At 34.3% G+C, this 22,860-nt stretch overlaps 1 protein-coding gene across 3 annotated transcripts in view; it reads right to left on the reverse strand.

Annotated features, from left to right (window-relative positions):
* LOC140449779 (ATP-binding cassette sub-family C member 4-like) overlaps positions 1–22,860 on the reverse strand; it is a 119,368-nt gene that overhangs the window by 90,864 nt on the left and 5,644 nt on the right. The window contains exon 1 of one of the 3 annotated variants that reach the window (XM_072543125.1): positions 8,809–8,913. The exons of the other annotated variants lie outside the window; for them this stretch is intronic. The gene's annotated coding sequence lies outside the window, so the exon portion shown is untranslated. Of the gene's footprint in view, positions 1–8,808; positions 8,914–22,860 lie in introns of those variants that run through there. 3 annotated transcript variants of the gene reach the window in all.

Below are 22,860 nucleotides of genomic sequence, written 5' to 3' on the forward strand. Positions count from 1 at the left end.
GGTAAGTATAATTGTCTCTTTTTTAGAGTTTATATTATTCAGCAATGGGTCAATTAACTCTGATCCATAAGGCGATATTGAGAACAAATCATCTAATTATTTCCACCATACAGTAGATTTCTAGCCCAGATCCAGAATCCAGAATATCCAGCCACAAATACAATAAAACAACAATAAACCCACAATGGAACATGGACGAAATGCACAATACAGAGAAACAACAAAACTGTAGAGAACAACTTGAACAAATCTTGATCTCTGAAAGAGAATACAATGATATAGAACAGCTATGGGAAACGACCCGAAATAATAACCAAGACAGCGGACAAGATCTTTGGAAGGAGTAGGCAAAAGAGAGCAAAAAAATGGTATGACGAGGAATGTCGGAAACAGCTGGAAAAAAGACAAACAGTAAGGAAGACTTGGATACAACTGCAAATAGACTAAAGTAAAAAGGAATATAGCGACTGCCGAAAAGAAACAAAAAAAATAATAAGCACAAAGAAAAGAAACTATGAACAACAAAAATATGAAGCTATGGAGAGAGACCGGCCCAAACCAGGCTCCAGAGAATTCTATAAAGCAATTTACTCTGAGAAAAGAGGACATAGAACCAATTCCATCCATACCCTGAGAGACAAGCAAGGCCGTATGATAATCGACGGTAAAGAAGTAACTAAAGAATGGAAAGAGTATTTTACTGACCTTCTAAACATCATACAGGAAGAACAGCACAAAGAAGAGATCTATATCACAGCCGACATGCCCGTCAAAAATCCCTCCATTAAATAAACCCAAAAGGCCTTAAATAAGCTGAAAAATCACAAAGCGCCGGGTACGGACGATATACCAGCAGAACTTCTGAAATATGGGGGAGACACACTACATCGCCAAATCCACCAGCTAATAACACACATATGGTTAGAAGAAAGGATGCCAGCACGATGGAAGGAAAACATAATGGTGCCCATCCACAAAAAAGAAGACAAAACAAAATGCGCGAATTAAAGAGGAATTTCACTCCTAAACACGGCATATAAAACCTTCTCAAACATCATTCTTAGTAGACTAATCCCTTATGCTGAAAATGTCCTAGGCGAATATCAAGCCGGTTTTAGGGCAAACAGATCAACAATAGATCAACTATTCAGGCTGAGACAACTTCTAGAAAAGGGTTGGGAGTATAACAGACCCATACACAATCTTTTCATAGACTTTCGACAGGCATATGATAGCGTAGAAAGAAGCCTAGTATGGAATGCCATGGCGGAGCTCTCAATACCAAAGAAACTCATTCGGATGACCAAAGTCTGTATGGAGGGTGGAATATCAAAAGTACGTGTAAATAATAAACTGTCTGGCAACTTTGAAATCAACAGTGGACTCAAACAGGGTGATGCGTTATCTCCACTACTTTTTAACCTTGTATTAGAGAAAGCCATGAGGTCGGCCGAAATAAAAACAGAATTGCTATCGGTTCAAGGTCCCAAGCTATTACTCGCATATGCAGATGATATAGATCTCGTTGGAGACTCCATCCTATCCACGAAAGACATCTTCAAAAAGGTGGAAGGAGCAACAAGAGAAGTAGGGCAGAAGATTAATGAAGAGAAGATGAAATATATGTGTATAAATAGAACGACACGAAGAGACAGAATAGGACAAAATGTAACGATCAACACCTTCAATTTTGAAAGAGTACAACGTTTTAAGTAGCTGGGGGCCGTAATCACAGCTGACAATGATGTTACTGAAGAAATAAAAGACAGAATCCAATCTGCAAACCGCTGTCTATTCGCACTGGATAAGCTCATAAAATCAAAAAATCTTATAAGAAGTTCAAAGATCAAAATCTATAAATCCATCGTCAGACCTGTAATAACATACGGATGCGAAACGTGGACCATGACCAAAGCAAACGAAGAAAAGCTCAGACGCTTTGAACGAAAAATACTTAGAAAAATTTTCGGACCTCGCCATGAGATCACCACAAACCAGTATAAGATCAGAACCAATATCGAATTAAAAGCACTCTACAATGACGCCGATATTGTCCAAGAAATTAAATCACAGTGACTAAGATGGACAGGCCACGTGCATAGACTGCATAACGATAGACTTGTAAAATTGGTATGGGAAGAGAAGAAGAGAGGGACGGACGTCCCAGAATGCGATGGAGAGATAACATCCAAGCAGATCTCCGGAAAATGAACATTCCATTTGACCCTAGGTTGATGGAAGACCGAACAAATTGGAAAAAAGTTGTACAGTCAGTCAAGACCCACCCAGGGTTGTAGCGCTACGTGATGATGATGATGATGATACAGTACATTTCTCAAACTTTGTTTAAAAATAATATTTGTTTCAAAATCTTTCATAAATATATTAGCTAATAACGGAGATAAAGCATATCCCATTGCTCGACCGAAATTATGTTTATAAAAGGAAATAGGTATTATCTAGTATATAATGTCAATAACTCCATTATAGCTGATATGTTCAGTCTTGTTTTAGTTGTCAATTTATCACCATTTTCTAATTTTGTTTTGATTATTTTCAGTCTTATCTAATGGCACATTTGTAAATAAACTCTTTATGTGAAAACTCACTATAATATCATTTGAATTAAATGTAATATTCAATCATTTATTAAAAAAATACTGTGCATTTTTTATAAATGTGTTATTATTACTTGCAAATGGTTGTATACTATTTAATAAAAATGTTGACATTTCACTACGGAGAATTCATGGTAGGTATTATAAATAGGAATTGAAATAAATAAACAGTCTACAAATAAATCAGGAATCCACAGCTATGAAATGCTTCGCAATGCTGCTAAAAACAGAATTATTTAATCCTGACTATTTAACATCTCACCTGACAAGACGATGTACGGTGGACGCCTACGCAGAAATGCATGGCACCTTAAGAAGAAGAAGAAGAAATAAATCAAAGAAGTGGCTGTAATTATGTCAAACAAAACCAATCGAGTAGCAAATTCCTCGGCAGAATGCAGTATGATTTAGTTACCCACATTAAAAGAGAAAATTTTATTAATAGAAAGAAAATACCACTATTAGGAAGTCATTAACATAATCTAGGATACATCATTTATATTTTATAATAACACATATATAAAATCATAGGTTTTTTCCTGGTTTTTCATCATGATTCACTGTAGGAACACTAATAGGATATTTTTACTGTCATCATTGTATGTGGTTCTCTGTTTACACTAAATTCCTTATCGGCCATGGTTCCTTTTCAAGTCGTAAACATACGGTATAAACAAGGCCACCGACGACATATGCATGGACTATGCGAAATGACAAATATGGAGATATTAGACAGAACGAGAAAGGAACATAGTGGATAGTTTTACTTTATTTATGGTTTATACGATCGTAACACGCGACCAGAACATTTATACCACTCATCTTCAATCCCTCTTCCTTCTTATCGTTCCAACTATTCCATATACACCTAATATATATATATATATATATATATATATATATATATATATATATATATATATATATATATATATATATATATATATATATATATATATTTATACACTTAAAATTCATTTTTATAATTATTTTATATCTACTCTTTTTACATTATTTAATAAATTACAATTAAGTTAAAAACAATTGCCAAAACACCGAGAATCAATCTGAGAAAACTAAAAGAAATATATACCAACAAATCAAACAACAAGTGCACAAAGAAGTTCAGGAAGTAGAAAGGCAAAAGCAATTGACAACAACAGATAAATGGAGGAAAGTAGAGATCTTGACAAATATCACAAAACAAAACTTCAAGAAGACACATCATCTAAAAATAAACAATGGATCACACAAGAGATAAAAGGACTGATGACGGAAAGAGGGACACACAAGAATAAAAACGAACAACAGTACAAAAATATTAATAACATAATCAAATAGAAAATCAAAGAAGCTAAGGAACTGTGGCTATTAGAAAAGTGTGAAGAAATAGAAAGGTTAGATAAAGAATATGATAGTTTTAACATACACCGGAAAATCAAAGAGACAGCTGGCATATACAAGAAGAAGGGTATCGGAAATATCATGGATACAAATAACAAGATAATAACGAAATGTACAGATAAAATAAACAGATAGGAAGAATACATAAAAGCGCCATTCGAAGACGGCAAGAAAATTGAGGTCATTGATCCAAGAGGAAGAAATGGGCCACCAATCACCAAAGACGAAATTGAAAAAGTGCTAAAACATATAAAAAAAGAGACGGTCATGGGACCAGATGAAATACCTACAGAAATCATAAAAATATTAACAAAAAATTATATCGGCACACTAATACAATTATTTAATGGCATTTATTATACGGGAGAGATTCCGAAAGACTGGTTAATATCAATATTTATTCCAATACCCAAAAAATCAGACGCAATGAAGTGTGAAGAGCACAGGACAATTAGCTTGATAAACCATATTCTAAATGTGTTCTTACGAGTGATACGCGAACGTATGTATAAAAAGCTTAATGATAGAATAGCTGAAAACCAATTGGGATTCAGAAAAGACTTTGGTACAAACACTAATCGAACGATGTCGAGATGTCAATTGCGACGTATTCATATGTATAGTCGACTTCGAAAAAGCTTTCGACAAACTACAATACCAAAGAATGGCAAAAATACTGCAGAACACAGAATTAGATGACGATGACGTGAGAATCATTGCCAATCTATACCGATATCAGAAAGCCATAATACGAATAGACCAACAAAAATTCAAAAGAAATACCTATAAATCGTGGAGTAAGACAAGGATGTGTGCTTTCCCCTTTACTTTTTAATGTGTATTCAGAAGAATTGTTTAAAGAGGCATTCTTCTTCAAGTGCCATCTTCGTTCCGAAGGTTGGCGATCATCAGGGCTATACGTATTTTCGAAACTGAAAGAGGCATTAGAAGACGTAAATGAAGGCATATTTATTAACGGAGCACTTCTAAATAATCTTAGATACGCAGATGTCACAATACTCCTTGCGGACAGCAGAGAAGGACTACAGATCTTGGTTGATCACATTACCCAATATTGCGAAAGGTATGGAATGGCACTGAATACAAATAACACAAAAATCATGGTGGTAAGCAAGAACAAGATTGAGAAAGACAGTGTTAATGCTAAAGGAAAACTTTTAGGCAGGATGCACAGATATTAGTACTTAGGTTGCGAACTAAATGAAGAATGGAATAGAAGTACGGAAATAAAACGGCGTATTGAGATAGCTAGAAGTGCTTTTAATAAGATGAAAGCAATATTATGTAATGGAAAACTCAATATCAAAATTAGAACTAGAGTATTGAGATGCTACGTGTTCTCTGTCCTGTTGTATGGAGTTGAGGCCTAGACAATTACAGAGGTGACGGAGAAAAGCTCATTAACTTTGAAATATGGTGTTATCGAAGAATGTGGAAAATATCTTGGACACAACACATAACAAATGCGGAAACTCTACGAAGAATGAAAAAAGAAACGAGAAATACGAATTGATGCGGCTGGTCATACAAGTGAAGGTGGAAGGCAAAAGAGGACCAGAGAGAAGACGCACGTCCTGGCTGAAGAATCTGAGACAATGGAGTGGGAAAACGTTAATAGAACTTTTCAGAACGGCTGCAGATAGAGTCAAATGGGCCATGATGATCGCCAATGTCCTTAGGGATGAGGCACGTTAAGAAGAAGAAGAATCAATTTCAGAAAGCGTCAATGCACTCGATGTTTCATTCATCAAGGACTCGTCTACCGAGTACACTAGACGAACAATTAGGTTGAATTTTATTTGATAGTCGTGGAGGCATGGGGACATCAACGGGCAGAACCTTCTAAGGACTAAGAGGCAAATTTCCTTTCACTTCAACTCAACACCAATCCATTAGAGTGCCATAGTCTGCTGTTCTCACAATTTATCACACCTTTTTTCTTCACTGCCTTGTCACATCATATTTCCAGTGAAAAGAAGGATTTGACAAACAACCTGATTGGAAGTCCGTTGAGATCAGTTATTGCTTAGAAAAGTCATATACTTAGCAGATAAAAAGCCATTGTGTTGGTTTTATTATTATGGCTGTTAATTGAGTGAAGATGAGAATTATGAAAAATGGAGAAAACTAGCAAAGAGCATTAAAACACGTGCTCCGGTTTAAAAAAACTCCCCACAAGCGTTTGATCCGTTTTGACATACAAAAAATAATTTTTAATTTCGACACTATTTCATGCAAAACAAACGCTGTAATAAAATAAAAGATAATACTCTACACCAGCGGTCGGGGAACCGGGGTAAATTACCCCAAATGGGGTAAAAATTAAATTTTTGGGGGTAAAAATGAAACTTTTGTGAGTAAAAAGTATATATTCTTAATTTGCTATTTTATAAACCTGTTAGTATTTTTTCATCTTAAACAATTTAGCGACATATGCAGGCCACGCCATCTTACTCTCCACCACTAGAGTGTTCTCGAGTTATATCTTTGCGTAGTAAAGCACAGTCCCGGCCCCGACTACCTGCTCAGTTCGTGCTATGCCGTCAAGATACAAATATATTGACGAGTCAGAGAGCGAGTTTTTACTAATTAGTTGCTGACAAGATCACCATTTTATCATTAATCATCGATATATTGATCAAGATAAGCCGCAATTTAAACATTTAATTCAAGTATTTTACAACTATTATTTTCTGTCTCCCTTAAGATGGCAGCAAATAGAAAAAGAACATACCAAGACGAATTCCTTAATTACGGCTTTACATAAATAGAAGACAATGGTACAATGAAACCAGAGTGTGTTATATGTGTGAAGGTACTGACTTCAGAATCTTTCAAAAAAAGTCAATTGAAGAAACATTTACAATTTAGATAATTTGCATTCACACCTGTCTTCCAAACCGCGAGAATACTTTGCAAATTTAGAAATACCTGTTAAAAGACAAATATTGAATAGCAACTTGTTTGGTATATTTGATCGGCGTCCAGCATCAAGGGCTAGCTCTGAAGTAGCCTGATTGATTGCACGAAATAAGAAACCATACATTATTGGTGAATATTTGGTTAAACCAGCTGCTGTAAAAATGGCAGAGATTATGTGTGGTCAAAAAGAAGCAAAGAAACTGAATTCAGTGCCCTTGTCTGCGAAAACAACTGTGAAAGAACAAATTTCTATATTAACAGAAAATGTAAAGGAACAGGTTATTTTCGTATTAAACAGGCTAAATATTTTGCTATTCAGCTTGATGAGACAACTGATTTTCGTAGCAATTCACAGCTAATGGTATATGTTCGCTACATAGGTGTAGATAATTTTGAAGAGGAATGGCTGTTTTGTTCTCCTCTCGAGTTGAGATCTCGTGGAATTGATGTCTACAATAAAGTAAATGAATATTTCAATGCGCAAAGTTTAAAATGGGAAAACTGTATTTCTGAATCTTTGCATGGAGCTCCAGCTATGCTGGATCATATTAATGGTTTTTCGGCTTTTGTAAAAAAAATAACCCAAATATTGAAGTTACTCACTGTATGATCCATCGCCAGGCCCTTATGGTCAAATATTTAGAACCTACACTGGAAGCTGTCATGCATGATGTCATCAAGATTGTAAATTTTATCAAGGGACATGCACTAAACACGCGGCTATTTCGTGAATTATGTCAGGACAGTGAAGCTGAATATACGGACCTACTTTATTATACAGAGGTAAGGTGGCTTTCTCGCGGAAATGTACTAAATCAAGTATGGACTCTCAAAACTGAAGTCGAAATTTTTATGGTTGATTGTATTGAAATATATTAAACAAAGAATTGCAAGTAAAGAATATTAATATCATTTCAGCGAGAGAAATAGTGTCAGCGTTTGGGTTAAAGCTGCAATATTGGAGACAGAAAGTAGAACCGAACAAGACAGCTACTTTTTCAAGGTTAGCTTTGTTTTTGGAAGATAGCGAAAATATGACTTTTGCTGACATCAAGGATACAATTGTAAGACATCTTATCAAACTCAGAAAGCGGTTTTCAGATTACTTTCCAGATCTTGATACACTTACTCTCGGTTGCATTGCAGATCCTTTTACATGTGAAATTGCTATGATACCAGAAGAACCTTCAGGTTTAGCAGAAGCAATTCTTGAACTTCGATCTAATATTCAATTTGAGAGTAAACCAAATCTGTTATCTTTTTGGATGTCAAAAGCTGCAAAAGCTTTTAAGATTGTACATGAAGATGCGGTTAAAAAATTGTTGCCATTTGGAACAGCATATTTGTGCGAACAAGGCTTTTCCACTCTAATGAACATAAAAACGAAGAACATAAATCGATTAAACGCTGAAGACTGTGTTCAAATCGCTCTTACAGCAAGTCCCAATTTTGAAGCAATTGTATCGAACATGAAACCTCTCCCATGAAAATTCGCCCCCACAGAAAATATAAGCAAATGATAATTTCTCGTTATTTTGTAATTCATATGATATTTTTCTTGTATGACAAAATAACAAGAAATTATCATTTACTTATATTTTCTGTGGGGGTGAAAGTTATGGATTACTAGGTATTACATTGATAAATTGAATAAATGATGTTTAAATTAAATTTTTAATTATTGTTTTCTTTTCAAAATTATCATGGGGGCTATAACATGAAAGATACTAAAAAGAGGCGATTTCGTTTTTTCTTGCTCTTCGCCATGGGGTAATATCAACTTACACAAAAATATTTTGGGGTAATGATTAAAAATGTTCCCCGACCGCTGCTCTACACATACCTATTTGTACGCACACCTTACAGTCGTTATCTATATCAATTACTCAAATTAACAAATTTCCTTAAAATGTCACATACACATCACTTCACAAGAACAATAGTTAGACTGAAGTATCTAATGTTTTTTAAAACCCAACCTTCGTAATCTACCAAATTTAGAGGATCTTGACCTTATAAAACATACTTCAAGAAATAATCATTTTTTGTTATAACAAGGTTTATTAGAAACGCAACCGAAATAATTTAGACCTTAGCAATTTTTTGTTAAGGTCGCATAATAATTTGGCGATCTATTTGTTTAATTTAAATTTTTTAAAATCTTGTACAATAAAACTAAGCCAGTTTTAGAAGTTTGCCAATTTTTTGCATATGACAGAGCACGTCAACTATCTAACGAATTCTATAGAAGTAAAATTGGAATATTTACGCCGCATCAGGAATTTTTTTAATTATAAACAATTTTGTGACATTTAAACACTTCTCGGTAACTGTTAGTTTCAATTAAATTTAGAAAACGGCGTCGGAAAAGGCTCAGAAAGGCCATTATCATCATCATCATTATAATTATCATCATCATCATCATTATCGTCATCAGCAATTTTTTATATTAGGTGATTAACGTCTCTACGTTAGACATGATCAAACTATGTTAACCAATGTTCTCTAATCTTGGCTACAATTGGTGCCACCCCTAGACTTCCCCTAACATACTCATTCCTAACTTTATCTTTTTTGTGACTCCACTTATCCATCTAAATATTCTCATTTCCGCCACAAGGATTCGTTGTTACTCTTTATTTTAAACCGCCCAACATTCAGCTCTTAGCATGTCTTATGGCTGTTTTATAGAATTTTTCCTTCAGCTTCATTGAAATTTTTCTGTCACACAATATTGCGATATTCCTTATTATGTCTCAAGTAAAATATCGTTCTACGCTGATGACACAAAAATATATGCCAATCCAATCACAAACCAGCTAACCCTCCAAATGGATTTGGACTCTACTTTAACTTGGTGTTCCCAGTGGTTACTACCCTTGAACGCGGAAAAATGTGTAGTGCTTCGAATTGGTAAAAATAACCCACTTGTGCCGTACTTTGTTAACGGACATCAACAGCAGCCTAACTTGGTCCGACCATATTACCTCTATTTGTAAACGTGCGAACTCCAGAGTGTATCTTATTCGGAGGTGTTTTCGAGAGTTTCAATGCAATCATTCTGTAAACTTTACACTCTGTACGTAAGACCCATACTTGAATACGCTGGACCAACGTGGTATCCTGATCTGGTTCGAGACAAGACTATGTTGGAAAACGTCCAAAGAAAAGCCACCCGAATTTCTTTGGGACCGAGAAGACCTTCTTATGCAGAAAGACTTAGTATGGCTAACCTAATTTCTTTTGAATTTCGCCGACAACGTGGAGACTTAATTACAACTTTTAAAATATTAATATTCAATTTTGGAAATCTCGATGAAATGTTTATCATTAATCAAGATGAACGCCTCAGAGGTGATCAGTTCAAACTGAAGAAAGAAAATTTTTCTACAAGATCAAGGCAGAACTTTTTACCAAATAGAGTTTTTGAGTGCTGGAATAACCTTAACGATAACATTGTCTCTGCTCCCTCTACCAACTTGTTCAAAAACAGACTTGACCGTTTTATAATATTATAGTTAAAATATTGTTTTTCTTTTAAACCAAAAAATTGTAATTTTATTTCTTTTAATTGTAATTTTTGTTTTTTACTAAAAGGTTATTAATGAAATTTCTTTGTTTTTGGGCATAATAGGGACTTAGTTCCTCTGCCCCCGCTTATGTATAATAATAATAATGATAATACACCACTCACTTAATTCTATCCTTTATCCATCCAACCCTAATTCTATTGCATGCATCTCCATCCATTCCTCCATAACTCTGTAAAACCGATCCTAGGCACTTAAAACTAACACTTTTCACAACCATTTCACCCTCCAAATATATCATTTGTACCAACTCCATCTTTAAATGAACATTCCAAATATTCCGTTTTTGTCTTACTAAGTTTTAAAACTTTTTCCTTTGGTTGGATGACATGGAGGATGACCTGAAAACCATGAACATAAGACAATGGAGGAAAAGGGCCCAAGAGAGATCTGAATGGAAGGATATAGCTAGACAGGCAAAGACCCATCCAGGGTTATGCTGCCAATAGAAGAAGAAGAAGCCTTATAATGAAAATTCAGTCTGTTGTTGATCTGCCTTGCATAAAGCCAAAATGATTATCGGATATTTCGGTTTCTTCAAGTACTCTCTCTCATATTTTCATGGTGTAATTAAGTAGTTTGTTGTGCATCTCATTTATCAGTACAAAAAAGAATTGAAATTTTAAAAATTTGTTTAGTGTATCTCTTTAAAGTAATATAAGTAGATATTTTAACAAAATACGCCATATTTTATGATGTGTTCTGATTTCTGTATCACACAGTATACTTTTAATTTAGTGCCTTTTTTAATTTCAACAGTCGCTTTGCACCTTTTAGTAGTTTTCTGATTTGTTTCCGGTTAGATTTTCATTTAAAAATTACATTTTCAAGGAATTTTTTATTTCTAAATTGTTAAAGATAGTTCATTGGTTTTGATGTTTGTCGTGTGCGATTGTAAGCGTAATTTAATACCTACCAAAAGAGGATTTGTTTGCTGTATTTTTCGAGTATAAGGTGGTATTAGCAGTAGTATTAGATAACATTGTCCATATTAACTTGCACGTGAATTTTATTTGTCTTTGAAATATTTGAATATTTGTAAAATGTCTGCGTATTAAGAGTTTTTATATAAAATATTCAATATTCAGACTACCGAAATAACCAGACGAGTAAAAATAGGATAAGCAGCATTCGGAAGACTCTCATACGTACTTAAAAATAACAATATACCTATATATAAGTATTTAATTCCTGTATCCTACCTGTACTTACATATGGAGCTCAAACCTGAACATTCACTAAAATAAACATGGAGAAGATCAGAAAAACTCAGAGAGCTATGGAACGACAGATGCTGGGTATCTCACTCAAAGATCATAAAACCAATGAAAACATTCGTAATAGAACAACAGTAAAAGATGCTGTCGAACTGGCAGCTAAACTGAAATGGAAATGGGCTGGACATAACGAACGTCTTACAGATGGCCGATGGAATAAAGAAATCGGGAATTGGCGGCCATATGAAGCCAAAAGACCACGAGGAAGACCGCAAATGCGATGGAGCGACGATATTAAAAGAACTGCAGGGCCAATGTGGAAACGTCTTACAAACAACAGAGATGAATGGCGAGAATTAGGAGAGGCCTATATTCGGCAATCCGAATAGAGAAAAGGGCTTAAATATATATTTATAAAAAATTATCTGATAAGTGATATATATTGTGGAAATAACTATGTACTATATCTAATAATATAGTAGTAGTTATCTTTTACGCCAAACGCTTACACGAGGCAATTTATGTCTCCAGTATTAGTGTCATTCTTCTGAAATAACAATTTATGACTAATAAATATATTTGAAAGCTCTTTTGTCACTTATGTTTATAATAGCAAGCTAAAGTTGTAAAGTTGACCGAATACATCACAGAGCGATTTAAGCAGAAGAAGTATATTACGACTGCATTTCCAGGCGTTAGTAAAATATTTGATAGAGTGAAATCTATAAAATAAGCCAACTGGGATACATCAAGATTATGACATACCTGCTCTCGTCAACTTAGTCAGTAGGACTTGGTCTAGTTCTGTTTAAAGGACGCCTCGAATAAAACCACCTGACCTATACATCACTTATCAAATTGATGTGGTATATGAATTACTCAATTCTGGAATAAGAAATAAACCAATCGAAGACTATCTAAAAACAGAGCAATCGAAGATACTTTTATTGGTTGGAAATAAACCCTCTGAAAATGATGACAAAAAATTCGTCGCAACTCAACAAATAAGTCATTCCAGCTCTTCTCCCAGGTCCCAATGTCCTATTTGTCTCAGTTCGAATAATAAGCCCATTTCTCTAAATTCAGCTACTACTACTAACAATAGAGATGTTCACAAATTTTTAAATATAGTTAAATTCAATTAAATTCAATAGATTATAAGATATATAAAAATATAGTAAACATGAAATTGTTTAAAAATATATATTTTTTAAGATAAATCAATTCTTAATTTTAATTTTGATGGACGCTAGAAAAACGGCTCCTCGCAGCGAGGCTACGATGTGTGACGTCAGCAGTCGTATCGACAACTTGTGTATACGTATTTACGAAGTGTAATCAGTTCTTTAAGTATTTATACAGTGATAATGAAGCCAAATACGTGGTGTTTGCTACAAAGAGAGGGAAAAACTAGAAAAGGCAGTTATTATGCAAGTTAGAAAAAAAAATAAATGCAAATATCTGTACCTCGGAAGGAATCAACACTATGTTCATTTTTAAAACTTTACAGGAGAGCAGTTTAAAACTTTTTTTCACCAAAAAGTATTATTGCTGCAGCTCTTTATTAAGATATTGAAACAATATTTTACTAGAACATTCTGTTTATTGTTATTTACATAATACATTTGTTATAATTAAAAACAAATTTGTTGTATCCATCGTGTCCAAACGGACATGGTGTTGTATCCATCTAATAAAGTTATTGTACTGTAAGAATTAGTATGGGGTATTCAATAACAACTACAATCCTATTTGACTTTTACTGACAAAATTTATTTAACCATACAATTTACCTTTACAAATACAAATATGTATGTAAAAATTGCATTTTAGGTACAAACCACTCAGTCATCCTCAAGTTAGTCTTCTTCTGGATAGTCACTATTAGTATTACTAGTAGGTATGCTTTAAGTTTTGATAAAAATCATGGCAAAATGTAGGAACATTTGACAGTAATGCCAATAGATCGTTATACTTTTGTTGTGATATAAGTATTGGACTTTGTGATACCAGTTGCAAATCTTTTGGCAATGTAAGGTGTCGCCTTCGAAACCTAACAAGGTCAATTTCCTGGTTTTCGTCATGAAAATTACTTTTTAAAAACATAGTTCCAATGCTGTTTTGTTTAACTTGCAGTTAAATACAGTTTGACAGAAGAACTTGTTGTTTGTTAATGTCTCTTTTCTATTAATCAAAGGCAGATTTTAAGATGTTTTGACATCATACAACGACCTTAAATTTTTAAATTCTTCTAGTTCCATAGTATGTACGGTATATTTCATTGAGGTTTACCTGACTAACGGCTGCCAGTCCCAGGGCGTGTAAATAGAAATGTTAAGTTTTTTATCTTTCGCTCTATCAGCGCATGGACAGTGTCCGCCTCCATGTGGGTATTACTCTTTAGTAGAAACTTCTGGATAATAATTTTTACTTTTTTAAACAAGTATTAATGCTAACATTTTTATTCTGGCCGTAACATTTGTAAGACCGTAGTATGATTTCTTCTATGTTACTGTCAGGAATGACGGTATCTGCCCATTTTAGTAATGCAAATCTTATTTCATTTCCACTACGAATAGTTTATCAGAACTTTTCTCTATATCAGACTTATCTTCGTTATCACAACTCAAGGCATCTCTAATAATATGCTCTTCATTTAAAACATCATTGCTTGGTGTATTATTTGATTCTGAAATTAAACAAGGTGTATAATATTGGTTGTAAAAGATTTAATAATATTGCTAGTCTAAGGTTGGTATCAAATCACTACATTATCCTTTTGAGGTTGTTTTTTAATAATTTAAAAATAATGAGCAAAAAGGTAGCTTACCTGTAAATGCAGTAGAAGAATTCGCAGAACTTTTTAGTAGGTACTTCAAGAATCTTTCTCCTACGAGAATTATGGTTTATTGCTCTTATTATTAGTAACAAGCCACTGTAAACACACCATAAAAAATAGCAAAAGTATTATTATTAGATCAGTAACAGTCTACCTCTCATCATAGAGATAGGCGCGGCGGTAATTCACATGCGTAGAGGGACAAAACATTAAGTCCACATGGTGTTTTATCCCTCTAAGTAAAAATGGATTTGGTGTTCTTTTAAAGGTCACTTTCTTTATCAGCAAATGGTTTAGGACCTAGTGCTCTATTCCTTTAAATAAAGTTATAAAAGTTAATTATTAGTCTGTAAAATTGTCAAAATTGAAAAAATGGACATAGTGTTGTAGAGTATCCCTCCGAGGTACAGATATAAAAACCTGTGGTTTGACAATTTTATATGAATATAGTGTTAAATTGTTTGGAACTGTAATAAAAATCTTCTCAGAATTGTTTTTAGATGTATTTAGACACCCAGGAACAAAACACCACTTAATTGGCTTCATTATCAGTGATTAAATATTTAAAGAACTAGTTACACTTCGTAAATACGTATACAAAACAAGTTGTCGATACGACTGCTGACGTCACACACCGTAGCCTCGCTGCGAGGAGCCGTTTTTCTAGCCTCCATCAGAATTGAAATTAAGAATTGATTTATCTTAAGAAATATATATTTTTAAACAATTTTATGTTTGCTATGTTTTTATATATGTTAAAACCTATTGAATTTAACAATATTTAAAAATTAGTGAACATCCCTATTCAAATCCGTTATAGGGGACACTCAAAAAATCCGTTAAACTTTTGATTTTTTAGTGTCTCCCATACTGTAACAGGCTGACCCTACGAAGCCATTTATTATAAGGCTTGACGCTAGTTTATATGAATTAGAAGCAGCTTTACTCCAGGGGGAGGGTCCCGAAGAAAGGTCAGTAGAATATGCAAGAATATGTTTACTGACTGATTCTCAGAAGAATTACCATACAACAGAACGTAAGGCTTTAGCATTTGTATGAGCTTTTTCGAAATTTCGTGAATACAAAGAGTCTTCCCTGTCATTGTTAAGAGTGATCACCAGCCCTTACGCTGGCTTATGTCATTAAAGTTCCCAGCGAGAAGACTTGTTAGATAGGCTTTGTAGTTATAACCATATGATATAAAAATTGAATATGTGCCAGGAAAACCAAATTCCTTAGCATATACTTTATTTCGCCCTATTTGTCATAAAATTGAAAAATAATATTTATGTAATATTTATTGTTTTGTGACAGGTAACCTGCCTACAGCTCAAGCTTGAGAAATTCGAGAAAAAGAGTTATCTGACACATATGTGGCCTTTATCATTAAATCTTTTGAGACTCCCGAGAGTTGTGCTGTTGAAATCAAAGATGAAGTGAGAGGACATATTATGATGAATGACATTCTATATCGTTATTCCTCTGACCATGATCGAGAGAAAGCTCAGAAAGTTGTGCGAAAATGTTAAATCAAGGTAGTATTACAAGAAACTCACGATTCACTTCTCGCCGGCCATTATGGTGTAGAGCACACTTTACAGAAAATTATACTACGATACTTTTGGATATGTAAAGATACAAAGCAACTAATCTGAAATCCGCTGGATTACTTCAAACCCCAGTTTAAAGTCAGCGCTTTGAAACTATTGCTATTGATCTGTTTGGTCCATATTATCAGAGACGACAACTAGAAAAAGGTGGATTTTTATTGTTCAACACACCTCTACTAGGTGAACGGAGAAGTTTTTTCTTTAAGGATGTGACTGTTGAGTCTTGCGCCAGATGCCTCATTAACGCGATTGTATTACGATTTGCTGACGGAGTACAGCTACATGAAATATGTAGCTCAAGCTTTAGGATTTAGTCAGAATCTGATTCCTGTTTATCACCCTGCTACAAATCCTATTGAACGGCAAGAGCCGTGACCAGAAAACCCAATTACCTATATTGGCCTTAACTGACCATACCAGCTGGAAAGAAAAGCTACTTTGTGTTTGTTTTGCTATAAATACTACTTTTGTCAGTGTACTCGTTTCACACCTGCTCATCTTACCTAAGGACGAGAGACCTAAGCCTTTGTATGCCTTACTTACGTTTACTTGAGGATGTCTTAAGTCAGAGAACCCCATGAGAGCCAACAAAATAGGAAGAAATATGCTGATAATAAACGTCGAGATCAGACATTTCAAATATCAGATTTAGTATTCGTCAAGACCCATGTATTGAGCAAAGCTAAAGCGGCTATATCTTCAAAGTTGACACCCCGCAGAGATGAATCTTATACAATTTCTAGAGTTACAAGTCATACTTCATATAAAATAGTGAATCCAGATACTCCACCTGTGCCCTTAGGTATTTACCATGTGTCTGATTTAACTAGATACATTGATACTGATCCTAATGCGCCTCTTCCAAGAGGAGAGCATCCTATTCGACGTCGTGGACGTCTTAGACAAATTCCATCCACAGTCGAGGGTCTGAACTCAGTACCAACTGCAGATCTTTTCTGCCAGATTACTACAACGCCCACTTCGAATTCATTTTCAGAGAAAAGTGCGTCGTTCTCCGCCAGTGCCCCGTCCAAAACACCACTTTTTAAACCTGTAAATTCTTCTTGCTTGTTTTTTTGTATCACATCCGGGTCAGTTTTGTGATCCAAAGGATCACAATGTATGTAGCAAGAAGAATATATGTGAACACGCCTTTAACTAACAAGTGACAGTTCAATAGTCAGGTTAACGTAAATAAAAAGAAGACAAGAACAGTGTGGACATGGCAATGAAATAAATTGTATTTTATTTTATCGTTTATTCGGCTTTCGTTTGTATTTTTTTTGAGTCAGTGCTCATTTGGTTAATTATTACACTCGCAAATTAAACAACAGTTAATTTCCCAAAGTTTATTCACCATCATAAAGCATAAAGCAAAACTAACATTTAACATTCTGATAAAATGCGTTAGGCTTTTACGGCCATCGTCTAACTTGTTAAACTGTTTGTTCGAGCTGTTAGGCCGTTGTCTTATGAGATTAGTTCTCGACGTTTCGCCAACACTAGGGGTATCTTCTGTAGATGTTACTGCTTCGCTTGTAAGTTGAAACTGATGCCGCGTTGTACTACGGAGGTGTCATCGAATGCCATAGTCTGTGGACTAGTGTGCATTTCGATGTGCATCGCCCCGCCTCGAATTTTCCCATTGGCTCTTGACCTGGAAATCCCTATTTACCGCTCGAACGACACATATAAATATTGGCAATTTTCAGGTCAGCCAGGTCAGTCCCTCACGAGCCCTCCGAGAGCTTAGTGCTCTTGGGGCGCTGCTTTCTGCTGTTCCAATTATACTCTGTGGCTGAGATATTATTCAACTACAATCTGATGTTTTATTTCGACCTATATTTTTGTCATGTAAGAAATATCTTGTCTCTTTCAAGACAAGCCTTCAGAAGACCACGACCTGATGCTTATTTCGACTTGGTGTACCTTTGTCATGTAAGAAATATCTTGTCTTTTTCGAGACAAGCCATCAGAAGATAAATATTTACAAGTCCATACCCAGTAAATGGACTTGGGTAGAGAAGCTCTCGACTGCGATATTCAAAGCCCTCTACAGAGCACCCGAAGATAACAGAAGGTGTATAGACCCGTATTTGTTCCCCCGAGGTGACAGAGGTCATATTTATATTTTCTACTCGCCTCCCCTCCACTAGGAAGGAACACTGAACGCCAGAAAAACAAATACGTAACGCTCAACCAAACGTAAGGAAGTAGAATCAAAATAAAACACAGAAAGGACAGTAATTAACCTATTAGATAAGGTTTTAACTCCAACCAAAACATCATTGCTAACCAAAGAAGGAAATTTTGCGATTGCACTTAAAGTTATACCCAAGGAAGATATCATCGCTAATATCGAGTCTGCGATTCGCAACTTACCAATTGGAAAATCTGAAGAAATAAGGACAGAATCAGCGAGAATTTTGCATAAAGCTAAGATACCGAAAAATAACCTGAGTCACCAAGAAATCCGTGCCATAAAATCGTTAAACGCAGACAAAGATGTAATTTTATGAGCAAGGGAAACGCCACCTTAGTAATAAAGACAACCGACTACAAAACGAAAATACAAAATCTTTTAGATCGTGCGGTATATAAAAGACTTAAAAAAGATCCCACAGCAGTCGCCCTACGAAAAATCAATAGACTTATAAAATCTTCGTCTATAGCGGAGGATACAAAGCCAAGAATATGCAACAGCGAAGCAGTCTCACCACGCTTGTATGGCTTACCGAAAATACACAAAGACAATGTACCTCTACGCACTATTAAGAGTTCCATAGAGTCTCCGTCTAGCCTTGCTTAATATCTGGCTAATATTTTACAACCACATATAGGAAAAACGATGCCTTTGTAAAAGACTCCGCACATTTCATTGAGAAGATCAAAGGAATAACTTTACAGGAACCTGACATTCTCAACTACATCCAAATGTAGAAGTATTAGTAAATCGAAGGGAAGGTTACTTAGGATATAAAGTGTATCGAAAACCTACACATGGACAGATACCTAAACAGGAACTCAAATCATCATTCAGGCTAAAACAAGGTATCATCAAAACTCTGGCGGAGAGGGCGAAGAAAATTTGTGAACCATAGCATCTGCAAAGTGAACTTCTTCATATTGAAAAAGCGTTCACCTATAATGGTTATACCAGAAGAGAAATACATAAAGCGATTAACAATTTTTCTAGAAGAAAGGACGAAGAAACAGCATGTATAGGCAAAGCGTTCTTGCCCTATATATCGGGGGTAACAGACAGAATTGGGCAAATACTTAAAAAAGCCAATGTAAAGACCATTTTCAAGCTAACAAAGAAAATAAAGGACTGTTTAAGATTGGTGAAGGACAAACGCGACCCGTTAGCAGCGGCCAAAGTATACCGAATATGCACATATGGAATGGTATATGTGGAAACCACAAAAAGACATACAAACACAAGGATAAACGAACATAAAAGCCATTATCGTTTAGGACATATCGACAAATCTGCTGTTGCCAAACACGCTTTGGGAAGCGGAGAACATCGGATACTGTTTGAAGAAAAGCAGATGCTGGATAAAACATCTCAGTACTACCCATGGTAATATCGGAAAGCGGTGAAAATATATAAGCATCTAAATAATTTTAATCGGATAGAAGAAGGAGTAAGAGTTAACAAAACATGGATACCGATATTACAATTCACAAACAGCCTTCCCGCAAATCACTAAAAAAGAAAAGCTACAAAGGACGACCCGCTTCCTCACACTAGAAACCAGTGGACGGGAGGCGAGTAGAAAATACAAATATGGCCTCCGTAAGTCAATGCGGCATCAGTTTCAGCTTACAGGCGAAGCAGTAACATCTCCAGAAGATGCCAACCCCTAGTGTTGGTGAAACGTCGAGACCTAATCTCAGAAGACAACGGCCGAACAGCCCGAACCAACATCAGTAGCCACTTGTTGCGAGGAGTAAATTTCCAACTTATTTCGTATGCTTTAAATGATGACGTACGGGTAAATAATCATGGACTTAACTGTAAATGACCTATAAATTTTATTATTACGTATTTGCAAATACGATATTTGATTTTTTTAGCTCGCGAGACCTTTAAAAAAAACATCAAAATTGGATAAATAGAAGTAGAGATAATTAAATTTTTTCAGCGCGACGCGATTTTGAACGCGTAAAATCAAATTCGAGTAAGTCGCGACGACCGTTAACCCGTCAATTTTTTAACGGACGGAATACTTTTAATCGGTATTTTAACCAACCTGTAGTGGTCTGTAGCTTTGTAATGTAAATTTGTAGCAATAAGTGCTTATGTAAAGGTGTTTATTTAAAAACAGATATTAGAACCTTATACTTTTATTATAAATGGCAGTGAACCTTTGAGCTAATTATAACTTCGGAACCAATAAACCGATCATCTCATTTTGCTTATTTTTGAAACATCTTTTAACACGCCATTAATATCAGCTTTGAAAATTAAAATCGATCAACAATTGATGAAGTTATTCAAATTTTTAATAAGCCTGAAATTTAAACAATTTTTTAAAAAATTTCCTAGGCTCTTCTAATCGACATATTTTAAATTTTTAAATGGGTTTGAAATCTTGGAGGCTTTTTATATGTCAAAAAATTTTCTAAAAAGTCTCTAGAGGTTCTAATTTTTGACCTGCGGAATTTTAAAAATTATTCATAAAAAAAAATATATTGAAAAAACGAGTAATTAGATTTTAATGAAATTTTATGTCACGATTAAGCATACTAAAGAGATTTCTTTCTCGGAATATGACGGTCCTAAGTTTGATTTTAGTACAAGAAATAAACTAAAAAAAAACCTTTTTTAACTGTTTGTTTTTATGTGTTTTTTAGTATTATTTTTTTCCATAATAATAATAATTCTTATAATATAAAACTCGCATTATATTATTTAAAATTTAATTACAAAATTTTTATGCTCTACTATATAGAAAAAACAAATAGTTCTTGAGATATATGAAAAAAACAGGAGAAAAAATATCAAAAGAATAAAAAATATTGAATTTTTTGATATTTTTTTATATTATGTTTAATAAAAAATTAAGCCCACATTTTATAATTTACGCATTTGTATGCGTTTGTATGCTCTACACGAAAAAATCGTTATTTTAAGGCTGTTTTATCGGTGCACCAAAACCTAGCGACACTATTTTCTCTGTTATTTACCGACAAAATGTCTCGAAATTTGGACACGTTATTCGAAATTATGTTGCCTTTAAACTGATGGTTTTACTTTTTTTATTTTTTTGAAACTTCTGTTGAAAAATTGGAATATACTGTTTAACGTTCTATTATAACCAAACTTTTTACGCCCATCACTCGAAAGAGTTTTTTTTTCTGTAATCGTTGATTTTTGTTTCACCTTTCTGTGTTCAATAATAATCGAGAAAAGCGTGTTCCAACTTTAAAGAAAATTGCTAAAAAATACTGAAATCTAATAGTGAAACGTGTTACTCATCATCGGCGCTTAGTTTCATCGTTATCGCCTTCGTGACGTCAAATCTCATGAACGTACGGTCAATTAGTTCGTGTTAAAACTAGTTTGAATGGAGAATAATGTATTAAATATTAAATATTAAATATTAAACTACCCGTCGGCCGGCGGCACTGAGTAAAGATGGTCTCGCGTAAGCAGTGTAGAAAAGTAAGTGATACGCCCATTTCAAATCGCAGTGTACTTGAACTGCTAAAACAGCCTTAAACAGATGCCACCTGGACATAAAGAAGCCCAAGTGAGGCTCTAGAATAACCTTTGGAGATGTAGAATTGTTTTAATGCTTCATAATTAATAAATGGAGTTCGACAGTGATAAATCCAATTAAAAAATATATAAATAACATTAACTGGCTTTCATCTTGTCTAATGTATGTTAGTAGAAGAATATTAAACAATGTAACAAAAACGGACCTGAAAAAACAAGTATTATGCAAATTCTTAATGTTCTTATAAGAAATTTGTTGACTTTTATCAAGAGCAAAAAACTTGTGTAGTTTATTGACAGGACAGGATTTGCTATAAAGCTCTCACGATAAAATGACAGAGACAGCAGACAATGCAAAGTAATAGCAGTTTAATGACAAAAGAAAATTAAAATATATGGTCGTGAAAAGACTAAATGTAAGTATGATAAAACAATAAGTCTGATTGCATATTTCTAACATAAACTAAAACTCTAAAAAAACGGTCATTCCATTTCGACAGATTTGGCATATCATATGAAGTACCAATATTAATAATTCGCGTAAATATTGCTTTCGCTTAGTAAAAGCATTTTTTAGCTGTTAGTGAATTAAAAAAAAAACGGGACTTGCCAAGTATTACGGTTGTTTCAATAATTATTAACAAACTATTATGTGACGAATGTAGTTTTATTTATATAAATTATTAAATACATGTCATCAGATTGTATGTTTTTGGCGGAAAAGTATTTTTTAACTCATATTTGTTTATCAAACAGACAGGAATGACCACTACACTTTTAATTGAATTATATTAAAACCCTGTCACCTTTAAAAAAGATATTTATTTGTGAGGGGTATCATAACAGTAAGCGATGGATGTGACATCTTTTAATACTGACAGACATGTCTACGAATATCATATGTTTCA

Source organism: Diabrotica undecimpunctata, chromosome 9, assembly GCF_040954645.1.
Source record: "Diabrotica undecimpunctata isolate CICGRU chromosome 9, icDiaUnde3, whole genome shotgun sequence".
NCBI lineage: Eukaryota > Metazoa > Arthropoda > Insecta > Coleoptera > Chrysomelidae > Diabrotica > Diabrotica undecimpunctata.